At 35.0% G+C, this 12,560-nt stretch overlaps 1 long non-coding RNA gene across 5 annotated transcripts in view; it reads left to right on the top strand.

Annotated features, from left to right (window-relative positions):
• LOC121143196 overlaps positions 1 to 12,560 on the top strand; it is a 114,337-nt gene that overhangs the window by 20,096 nt on the left and 81,681 nt on the right. For 3 of the 5 annotated variants that reach the window (XR_005880363.1, XR_005880360.1, XR_005880361.1), the window contains exons 3-4: positions 2,560 to 2,733; positions 7,301 to 7,385. This is a non-coding gene — a long non-coding RNA (uncharacterized LOC121143196). Of the gene's footprint in view, positions 1 to 2,559; positions 2,734 to 7,300; positions 7,386 to 10,760; positions 12,177 to 12,560 lie in introns of those variants that run through there. The other 2 variants (XR_005880364.1, XR_005880362.1) reach the window with 2 other exon arrangements.

Below are 12,560 nucleotides of genomic sequence, written 5' to 3'. Positions count from 1 at the left end.
AATCATGAAAACTTCCCCCAGTTGGGTATCTTTCCAAATGTGGAAAGGGGCATTCACGAGATTTCACATATTTTCTCTGAGTTTTAACAGCCACAAAGATCCAAAATTAGTTCCAGTATTTTCTATTGTTACTTATTAATTTAAGAAGAATAAACCAAGGAGCATAAAGGATATTTTACATACTTAATAATCTTATTATATATAACTTAAATAAGTAGGCATTTCTGTGAATACTCTATCATTGCTGTTGTTAATTATAAAGAGCTAGAATTGCTATTGGCTAAGTTAAAAGAACAAATGCAGCATTCACCTGCAGCTGTGCTGGGGGGAATGGCAGTTCAGGAATGCCCACACAGAGCATTCACAACTCTTTTCTCTCATGAGAATTCTATCTCTGGTTTACATTCTCTCATCACTTACATAATGGGTATAAATAGCTTGTGTATTGAAGAACTTTGGAGTTGAATGATCTTTTTGAAGTTTTTGTTGCATGTCTTTTTCTGCTTTTTAATGAGCTGTTTTAATCTCCTTTCTTTATAAAGAAAAGCATAGGACTTTGGGTTTCTAAACACAAAGGAACCATGTTAGGCCATTCCTCATGAAGGTGGTGCTGTTTGGTGCATTTAGATTTGGTTTCCCAAATTCAAAGAATGTTTTTTATATTCTTAACAGAAACCTAAAGTCACACAATTTATCATTCTGCTTTGCCTACTTAGCAGTTCTCTGCTTCTCCTGTTCTTTCAGGGCTTATCAATGTTTCAGAGACATGTGCTAATATATCCTTACTTTTTCTGCTCCCCTTAGTTTAATGCTAGTTGTTTCCAAAATCATGTCCTCAGTAGAGGACATAGTCCCCTTTGCAGATGTGTGTGGTGATTCCCAGAGATTCAAGACTCACACTGCACACCAGCCTTCCATTCCCACTCTTCATAGGCAGAGCCTGTGGCCTACGATGGTATATGTATTGGATAGCAAGCCACTTTCACCAGCAGTGCTCTTGGCCACAGAGCCAGCTCACATCTCTGTTGTCAGTATCACATTCATACCATCTGGAGGAAAGAAATTAGCTCTGTTTGACCACAATGTCTAAACTCACTTGTAAGAATGCAGGAGGCCAATTGCCACATCACAATGGTTCATTGTCAGTACTTTCTCTTCTATTGTACACGCAATTCCTTTAAAATGAAATCTGGCAAAAGCTAAACATCATTTAAATAAGTTAAGTATTTAAGAGTAATTCAGGAGATCAGGAAAAATACATGAAAATTAACATTAAATTTCACCATTTCAAGAGTCTCTGAATCCTATTTAGCGGCTATTCATTTTAAAGTGTCAGAAACTGTGAAACCATCAAGGAAGTCTTCATTTTTTCTCTTCTGGCCTACAAAAAGCAAGGAGACTGAAAGAACACAGATAAGAACAGAAGAAAACAATCTAGTTATAGCCACAGAACAATGACAAATTCCTTCCAAATCACAAGAGACAAGAACATTTAAAAGATTGATAACTCTCAATGTAATATAAATCATATTTCCTATCTATCAACCTGGACCTATCTATATTGTTCCTGGAGGAAGTATCCATTTTTGATTTTTGACAAGCTGTTGCTCATAGCAACAAGTCATTGATATATTTTCTTTGATTATAACTAAAGAGTAATATCCATTCTTTTTACATGGGTGTAAAGCATAATTTGAAGCTCATTAAAAGTGTAGCAGGTGTTCACATATAAAGTGCAAAAAATTCTCTATAACTGAGCTGTCAGGGCTCTAAAAGCCTAATTTATTTTGCATAACCTTTTTGCTAATAGACATGATTATAATAGAGAGAAGAGGAATGAAAACAACGTATGGAAGGAATTAAAAGGACTTAGACTTTTGATTTGACCTTGATTCCCACCCTTGATAACATTACAATCTCACTGTAATTACAGTTTTGACATACCACAAAATATTTGGTACCAGGAGATAGTAGTTCTAAAGATATTTTACTTTGGATATATCTCTTCAAAGTAGAAAATTAGTAGGTGCATTAGCTGGGACAGACTCAGTTTAAATTCCTGACAAAGTGGGAGAAGGGGTGAATGTTCAATCAGACCTCCCTTTCCCTATCCTTTCTTCATATGCAGGCCTATGATTCTGTAGAGAGGAAATTCTTCACACACACTCAAAAGTGACTAAATGTCTCACTTTCTATGTGGACTCAAATTTGCTAAATGGTGAGAAAGAGATCAAAACACATAAGATGTAGAGTCAGGACTGAAAGCCGAAGTTGCATTGTCAAGACAATCAAACTTTATGAACAGCACACAGACTCCCTTCACCTACAAATTCTCCTAGAAGCTGCCATACTTCAATTTCTTTCTAGAGAAATAATAATATTATGTACTGAAAAATCTCAAACTACAAAATCTACTCTCTGGAGTAGATATATATTGCTCTGCATTTATCAGAGACTGAGAGCATGAATATATCTTCACTTTTGAAAACTTGATGTCTAGCATGTTGAGTAAGAAATTGTATTAAACCATTCATTTCTTTTACTTTTTGTCACTTTCAGTGATAAGATCAATGCATCACTTCCCATTGGTCCTTCAGTGGTTTTATCTGTGAGTCCATGGCAATGCTGCTGATAAGATTCCATGGAAATAAAATGTGTCTTGTACAAATAATATACATAATGGCAGTATGGCTTGGGAGATTGAAGTATAGAAGACACAGCAATCTCACAAAGGTATGTTGACTTTAATAGCTCTAGAATTACATTGAGAAATGGGCTATCAAATATGTCAAGTTTAAGGCTGGAGAAATAGCTTAGTCCATAAAATATTTTCTGTATTGATATGAAGATTTAAGTTTAGAATCCATATAAAAGACTGCCTAATGGTTATTCATCCCATCCTTGGAGAATCAAATGGCGGAGGGTTCCTGGGACTTGCTGACCAGTGAATAACTATCTTAAAAATTAAGATGGGGAGAAATAGATGAAGATATAGAGTGTCACCTTCTGTTGGCCACAGACCCACACAGCTATGCACATGAGCCTGCACTTTAATGTGAACAACACAAACATGTACACAACCTACACATATGTCAAGTTGATGGAAAATACCAACGTATAACAATAAAGATATTTATAGTTCAATAGGGCACATTTTGTTCCTTGAGAATTGTGGATCACTTTTCAGAAAGGCCATCACATTTATTCATCTGAAGAATGAGTAAAAAGATCTTTACTTACAGAGTTATTTTTTAAAATCAGAAAACATATAAAATATAAATTGTGTCACTCATACTAACATTAGAAGAAATACATTTCCACATATTTATGGAATAGGCATGTTTAATTATTTATCAGTAATGATTTTCTCGGATATTCTCTGCTTTGCTATAAAATTTCAAAAACTACTTCTCTCCCCTAGCCAATAAGTCAACATGATGTTTGAATACACTGTAATATTCAGGGTGATAATATTTGTTTCTCTGAGATATTATTTTGGTGGGAACATAATAATAACACAGTAATGCATAAGTTCAATATTTTGTAGGAGGCAAACTTGCCTGAGAACATAAAATTTCAAAGAATCTTTATTGACTGCAGCATTTACATATTTTTTTGCTGAGAAACAAAATAAATAAATAAATAAATAAAGAGAATCCCCGACAGGGCCCCAAACTTAAATGAAACGAGGAAAATACTACACTTCTTATTCTGTGTTGTTTTGTTATAGCAGAATATCATACAATGGGAAAATTGTAAAAACAACAAACAAGAACTGTTACAGTGCTACTGCATGGGGAGTCACTGAGCTACCATCTGGGAATGACCTTTGTGCAACATCATTCATGGCAAACAGTAGTTCACGGCAGTGCCAGAGAGCGTGTGAACCATGAGACAAATGGTGGCCTCATTGTATGCATGAGTACACTGCCAGTATACTGATCTGTTCCTATGATAATGGTATTAAACCCTGTTATTGCTTATTTGGTCCCACTTCCTCATTGCATTTTGTGTCAAGTTTTCAAAATTGGAAATTTGAAGAAAATATTCAAGCTATAGTATTGCTACAAGACACAATTAAGAAAGAGAAGTATAGACCAATTTCTCTCATTAATGTTGGTGCAATAAAATTCTAGCAAATAGAATCCAAGAAAAATCATTCACCATGATGAAGTTGGCTTCATCACAGGCATGAAAGGATGGTTCAACATACAAAAATATATCTGTGTAATTCACAATATAAACAAATGCAAAGGAAAACCACATGATCATCTCAATGCTGAAAAAGCCTTTGAGAAAATCCAACACCCCTTCATGATAAAAGTCCTGGAGTGGTCAGGGATGACAAAAACATACATGAACATAATAAAAGCATTATACAGTAAATCAATAGCTAGCATCAAACTAAATGGAGAGAAACTCAAAGCAATTTCTCTAAAATCAGGAAGAAGACAAGGCTGTCCACTCTTTCCATATCTCCTCAACATTGTACTTTTACTTAGAGCAATAAGACAACAAAAGGAGATCAAGGGAATACAAATTGGATAGGAGGAAGTAAAACGTTCACTATTTGCAGATGATATAATTACAGTTTACATATGAGACACGAAGAACTCTACACGGGAACTCCTACAACTGATAAACACCTTCAGCATAGTGGCAGGATACAAGATTAACTCAAAAAAGTCTGTAGCCCTATTATATACAGATGATAAATGGGCTGAGAAAGAAATCAGAGAAACATCACCCTTTACAATAGCCCCAAATAGCATTAAATATCTGGGGATAGCGCTAAGCACGCAAGTGAAAGTCCAGTATAGCAAGAACTTTGAGTCCTTAAAGGAAGAAATTAAAGAAGATACCAGAATATGGAAAGATCCCCCATGTTCTTGGATAGGTAGCATCAATATGGTAAAAAAGGTAATCTTGCCAAAAGCAATCTACAAATTCAATGCATTTCCCATCAAAATACTAGCACAATACTTCACAGACCTTGAAAGAACAATAATCAACTTTTTATGGAAAAACAGAACACCCAGAATAGCCAACATAACCCTGTACAATAAAGGAACTTCTAGAGGCATCAACATCCCTGACTTCAAGCTCTATTATAGAGACACAGTCCTGAAAACAGCTTGGTATTGTCTCAGAAACAGACAGTTAGACCAAAGGAATTGAATTGAAAACCCTGATATTATCCCACACGCCTTTGAACACTTGATTTTTAACAAAGAAGCTAAAATTATACAATGGAAAAAAGAAAGTATCTTCACCAAATGGTGCTGGCATAATTTGATATTGGCATGTAGAAGATTGCAGATTTATCTATGTCTATCACTGTGCAAAAAACTTAAGTCCAAAGATCTCAACATAAATCCAGCCACACTGAATCTCTTAGAACAGAAAGTAGTGGCTAATCTAGAATGAATTGGTACACAAGATCATTTCCTGAACGTTAACACCAGTAGCACAGACACTGAGATTGACAATTAACAAATGGGACCTCTTGATATTAAGAAGCTTCTGTAAGGCAAAGGACTCAGTCAACAAGACATAAAGGCAGCCCACAGAATGAGAGAAGTTATTCACAAACCCCATATCTGACAGAGGGCTGATCTCCAAAATTTACAAAGAACTCAAGAAGCAAGTCTCCAAAACACCAAAGGATCCAAATAAAATGTTGGGCCTTTGAGAATGGCTGGAAAATTAGTGCCCCATGCTCATGAAAGTGACTGATAGTCTAATAAAACAACACTGACTTGATTCATTTTCCATGTGAGGACAAAATCAGGCATGTGATTGGTTCACAGACTCTATTAATCGTTATGAAATTCTGAGCCTTGATCTTAGATTTCTCCGTGCTGAGAAGTAAGATACATAAGTTTTTGTTTCTCATAGTAGTTAGCACTTACAAGAAAAGATAAAAAAATTATAAAAAATTTGACTACAAGTATCTTTATGATGAGCTTTGATAATAAGTTCGATGGACATTGTGAAAAACTCTAGTTGTGCATACTACAGTAAAACAAAATATCGGAAAAAGGCAATTAATAGAATAAATAGGAATAGTGAAGAAGAGGATGATTGGTGAAAACACCTCGAGAAAAGTATGACTACCTGTGACCCAACGGTCAATAATGAAGTAAATGTATGGGGAGGTAGATAGAAATATGTGTAACAAAATCAAGGAGTTAGCTTAAGTTTCTGAATACCTAATGGAAAAAAATACATGAAAAACACAACTCACAGAGTGTATGTACAGAAAAACTGAAGGACATTCATTATTGAGGAGGCTGTGCACAATTCAAGAATCCAAAGAAGAACAAGGGGAGAGCTGGGAATTGCTGAAGTGTGCTTATAGTAAGAGCCTTAGAGATTCACAATTATCTAGAGGTCACAGAGGTGGATTAGAACCTTCCTTTCTTCCAGTTTAATGCAAATTTCATGCTTGTTTGAATAACTTATTTGTGGAAAGTTTGCATAGTTTTTTCAGATAAGCCATTCACAATGGTTTTAGATAATGTTTATCGACTTGTCTTATTTATTTAACAATAAATATGGAGTCATGGAAAGCAGAAACCTTTTCCAGTGAGATCTTTTATTTGTTCAAGGAAAAGTAGAAAGCAATTTGTTTCTTTTTCCACTTCTAGTTCAGAATCCCTTTCAAATAAAAATATTTTCACCAAACTGCTTTCAGGACTGTTTGATGTAATTTAGATCAGTTGTTCAGTAGCACTTCCATTCTAAAGAGAGAATCTTTACTCCTCTGTTTTCATTGTATTTCCCCCATTAATTCTGTAAGCCTCCTAGAAATTTCCTAATTATGATTCGTCTTCCTTTATCCATACCTCCCTGATAGTTGCCAATAAATGTTCATTCATCACTCTAACCTGGTTTGTCTGAATAACTGTCTTTCAAAAGAAACAAAATGAACGGCCTCTTACTATATCAAAATCTTTCTTCCTCTGCAGAATGTGCAGAATGTGTGTGAGAATATTGTTGACCTCCCTTCTATTATCACATGGGAGTTGGGTATAATGTTACCACTAACAGTGGATATCATAGTAATATACCACACAAAGAAAACTGCAGAGAATTGTAGTTGTATCCTTGCAACAGCCACCCCAGCCACCTCTATGATTAGCACAATTTTCTAGATGAGAAAATAAGACTTTAGTGTAGTTGAGTAAACTGCTCAAAGTCTACCTAATACATAGCATAATCAAGATTTGATATCATCAACCCAAATTGAATTCACCAAGAATAGAATTTCTCTTTTCCTATCTGATTCTTCATACAGACAACATGGACAAATTATTTGCTTGATGCTATGGAAATACTGTTACATGCTCTGAAAGCTATGTATCCTGAAAACACCATATAAGGTAAGCTTGCCTAGTTATGTGACTTCCCCCACAAAAGAGAAAACTGAATATTGCAGGATATGCATATCCCCCAACACTTTACACAGATTGGCATGTTTTTCCATGAAAGACATCAAATCACATTCAAAGCAAGTAGATATGAGAGCATGGTGTGTGCATGAATGGCTTAGCATCCATAGGAGCTTGCCCTTTCCCACAACCAAATATGAAGTGAGCATTAGACCTGATGTTGTAGCTCAGTATCCTAAACTCCCTGTGTTCAGGTAACTTCTCTGACATAGAGAATACTGATTTTTTCCAACAATTCCCTATACCTACTTTTACTAAATGAATAGATTCATGAGTTAACATTTCTGGAAATTAAGAAACACCAAAGTTCCAAATATCATGATACACATTGCCCCCAAAAATGAACAAAAAAAACAAAACAATAAACAAATAAAAATAAACATTGCCACCGGAAAGAGGTGGCACACGCCTTTAACCCCAGCACTCGGGAGGCAGAGGCAGGTGGATTTCTGTGAGTTTGAGGCCAGGCTGGACCAACAGCCTCCAAAACAACACAGAGAAACCCTGTCTTGAAAAACCAAAAATAAAAAATAAAAAATAAAAAAGTAAACATTGCCAGGTCTATCAGAGCAACATCCTATTCTGATACCAATTTATATTCTGATTTGTTTCTACTGCTGTGATAAACAACATGACCAAAAGCAACTTTGGAAGACTGAGTTTATTTCATGTAATCATTGTAGTCCATCTTTGAGAGAAGCCAAAGCAAGAACTTGATACAGAAACCATAGAGGAACACCATTTTCTCACTTGCTTTCTATGGCTAGCTCAGCTTCTTTTTTTGTACCCTCTGATATTGAATATTAATGAAAATGTTACCCCACAGACATCCTACCAGGCCATTCTGATGGAAGCCTTTCTGCAACTGAGTTTCTTTGGTGGCTTTATCTAATTATCAAACCCTAAACAGCAGAAGTACCTAGAAAAGTATAATGACAAAAGAATTATTGGAGAAATGAGTAAGTTTGACTGTTATAAGCAAACTAACATGAATTTGACTTTTATAAACAAACAAAATAAAAACAAACAGTTGTGGAATGGAGAGATGACTCAGTGATTAAGAACACTTGATGTTCTTTCAGAGGATTCCCTTGGATCATTGAACCTACACCAATTGGCTTCCTCTATAGATCTTGTGTTTCCATCCTCTTTGTTCTCTACTGACACCACCATATGCGTTCAAAGAAAGGCAAAAACATATCCTTACATATGAATTAAAACAATTTTTTAAAAAATAAAAAAGATCTATACTGAGGAAAGAATATATGTTATGTAAAATTCTTTAAGTAGAAATTAAATAAGTAAATGCAATGAAAGAAAGGAAAATCAAATGGGACAATTCAGAGTTTGAGAATGGAATTTTCATTTTCTGCTTTAAAATATTTAATATTTGAAGAATGGTTTTTCATTCAGAATGTTTGATTTTGTATTTCAAGTCAGTATACAAAGAATTTCACAGTATACACATTACTTTCATATCGATTATCTCATTTGATCCTCTTCACAACCTAAGATAAGTCCATTTACAATCTTGAGATAAACACCAAGGTTAATGATTTAGCCTCCATTTTCATAAGCAAATTACAAAGTTTCTAGCTATCGGAGATCACACATTCTATAATTATTGACTAACTAAGCATTGTTATTAAGACCATATTATCATATCCAATTTACAAATGGAGCATGACATTAAGTATAATTCAGAGTGATTAGGAAACATAAAGTTACCTAGCATTTAATACCAGCCCAAAAATGCCGTAATATTTCAAATATTTAAGAGAAAAGACAGTTATCAGGGGAAATATGTACATGAGTTATTACTGCTAATGAGTTAATGAAATAATAATGATCATTTTACATTGGAAAATTATAACAAAATAAATTCACTTTGATGATATTGAAAGTGAAAAGAGTGGGCTGACATGTTTGAACATCTATGGAAAAGAACAATCAGAAATATTCTAAAAAATTAAACTGACTTGAACTTGATAGGGGGCAAGAAAGAATGTAATATGAACTGTGAAATGCTAGTTACTGGAAATTTCCCTTTACAACAATGGTAGAACTCCTCTCAGTTAATCACTTGAAACAACTCCACAGAGTTGCCATGAGGTGTGTCTTCTAGAGTCTTAACAATCCCATTGGGTTAACAGTTCTCAACCTTGCCAAGGATGTAAAGACATCAGCAGGGCATATCTTCCCTAGGATTCACCCCATAACCACAGTAAATACCCATCATTCCTACACCTTGAGGAAGCTTACATACCTACACTGTGAGAAATATAGAAACATATTTCCATGTTATTTTTTTCCTGTCAGGTCACCAAAACAACCAAATTTTGATAAGTTAATTAAGATAATCCTCTTAGTTTTTATGTAGAGGGACAATTCAGAGGAGTAGTGAAAAATTCTGACTCTCAGATAACAAACCAGCAGAGACAGCAGAGACAGCTGATCTGAACAGGGGAGAGCGCTTGGACCCCAAACCGACAGTGGGGAGGCCAGCATAGGACTGATCCGGATCCCCTGAATGGAATGTGAGTGTCAGTGAGGAGGCCTGAGCAACCTATGGGGCCTTGAGCAGTGGATCAGTGTTTATCCCTGGAATACAAACAGACATCGTGTGTCCATAGCACAAAGAGTGATGCTCTCTCAGCCTGGATTCTTAGGGGAGTGCCTGGACCCTACCCCGAGTGAAATGACAGACTCTAGATATCCCCTATGTGGAAGGAATTGGCAATAGGGTGGGAGGCTGGGGAGGAATGGGGAATGGGGGGTGCAGGAGGAGGGGAGGGAGAGGGAACTGGGATTGACATGTAAAGCAAGCTATTTAAAATTAAAATAAAAAAGTAAAAAAAAAGAAAACAAACAATGAATTATCCAAATATTGCAGGTGTTGTTCTGAGGAAATTTTATCTATAAGAAGAATAATGAAGAAAATTGTTGTGTAATTTTTCCCTTGGTATATGAACAAAGATTATCTTTGAACTGGAGTCAGAAAATCAGAAGTCATTGTGAGAGAGTAGAAATAATGTACTACATACCTGTCTGGAGAAAATGGGTACAATATGTAACTCTAGAACTAATCACAAATATATTTATGTTAAGTCCCTTCATAATTGGATCTAATTACAATACAGAGAGACAAAAAAAGGCTACTGAATCCCAGGCTGACCCTAATGAAACAACAAAAATACCCTGGGACAGTTGCCAATGTCTTTCATTACCAGAAAGCAAATAATTGAAATGTTACTGTATAAGAGGTTGCAATTCATAACCTTTCCTTTCCCCATGTATCCTTTCCAGGAAATTGAAGGATGCCTATGACTTAATGAGAGATAAAGGGAATGTGTTCTTTAGGCTTGAACATTTCTAAGAAATCTAGATTTGCTCAAGGGTAATGAAGATTAAAGGTACAAACAGTCTACAGTGACCACATGGAAAACAAATCCCCACATCCTTCTTGTGACAATATTTAATATAGAATGTTTTAATACTAGTTTGATTATGTCTAGTATGTCTGGAAATGATCTCATCACTTGGAAAGTCATCTTTGCTTGCACTGTCACTTGAAATCAATTTTATAATTGGAAAATCAATATGGTTTTTCCAATTACTTTTCTATTTTATGTAGTATCCCGATGAATGACTTCAGGAAGTATAGCTTTTTTCCCCTTTGTTTCAATTACTAGCATGTGCCTCTGAAAACAGCTCACATAGCAGTTGTTTTAGTTTCTCAAACCGACATTTCTGTCTGTGGATATTGGTATTACATTTTTGAGCAGTAGTCTGAAATTAATAATAATAATCACAAACTGTGCTCTTAAAGGACAGAAAAATAAGCATGTCATGGAAATAAAGGCCTCTGATATTATAAAAACCTAATAAGAGATGTGCTTAGATTTATCATCTTGTTGAGGAATTTAATAGTCTATCGTCTTGAAAATTACAAAGAAAGAAAAATTTTCAATTCCATTTCCTTCTATCATTGTTCTCTTCTATCATTGTATTGAGGTCTTTGATCTGTTTGTAGTTGAATGATGAGCTTGGTTCTATTGGATTCTTTTACATGCAACTATGCAGTATGACCAGAACCACCTGTTGAAGACACTCTTTTTCCCAGTATTTTTGGGCTTCTTTATTAAAAATAAGTTTTCATTTAGTGTGTGGATTATGACTTGTCCTTCTGTTTAATTATACTGATAGATGTGTTTGTTTTGTGCTAATATAAATCTGTTTTTATAACAGCTTAGTACAACTAGATATTGACGATAGTGAGCACTTCAGCAGTTCTACAATTGTTCAGGCTGATTTTAACTATTCTGGCATTTTATTTTGTGTGTGTGTGTGTGTGTGTGTGTGTGTGTGTGTGCGCAACTGTGTGTGTGTGTGTTTCCATATGAAGTTGAAGGTGTTGGTGTCTGTTGATGAACTGTGAAGAATTATGCTGGAATTTTCATGTGGATTGCATTGAATCACTAGCTTGCTTTTGGTAGAAGGACCATCTAACTACATTTATCTTACTGAGCTATGAGAAAGGAAGATCTTTACATCCTCTGATATCTTCTTCAATCTATTTTTTCAATGTGCAAAAGTTTAAAATCATACAAGTCTATCACTTAATGGTTACAGTTGTCTATGGGTAGTTTATATTATTTGGGGCTGTTGTGAAAGATATTGTTTCCCTGATATAGTTCTTTGTCCATTTGTCCCATGCGTATAAGAAGGGTACTGATTTTTTTTTAATCCAGATAGTTGGCTAAACGTGTTTATCAGCTTTAAAAGTTTCCTAGTAGAACTTTTTGGATCATTATATACACTATCATTCCATCTACAAATAAAGATATATTTACTTTTTCCTATCCAGTTTGCATTCTCTTGATCTACTTCTGTTGTCTTATTGTTTAGACCTCAAGAAATATACCGAATTGATATGCAGATGTTGGAAATCTTTCATTGTTTCTCATATTAGTAGGAATGCCTTGTGATTCTCTCCATTTGAGATTGTATTGGTAATGGACTTGCTATACAGTGCTTTTATTAAGCTAAGGTATGTTCCTTGCATCACTAATCACTCTAGGACATTTATCATGGTGTTGAACATTG

This window comes from Mesocricetus auratus, unplaced genomic scaffold (genome assembly GCF_017639785.1).
Source record: "Mesocricetus auratus isolate SY011 unplaced genomic scaffold, BCM_Maur_2.0 Super-Scaffold_100011, whole genome shotgun sequence".
Classification (NCBI taxonomy): domain Eukaryota; kingdom Metazoa; phylum Chordata; class Mammalia; order Rodentia; family Cricetidae; genus Mesocricetus; species Mesocricetus auratus.
The sequence above is the reverse complement of the archived record's forward strand: the minus strand, read 5'-3'. Positions and strand labels throughout refer to the sequence as shown.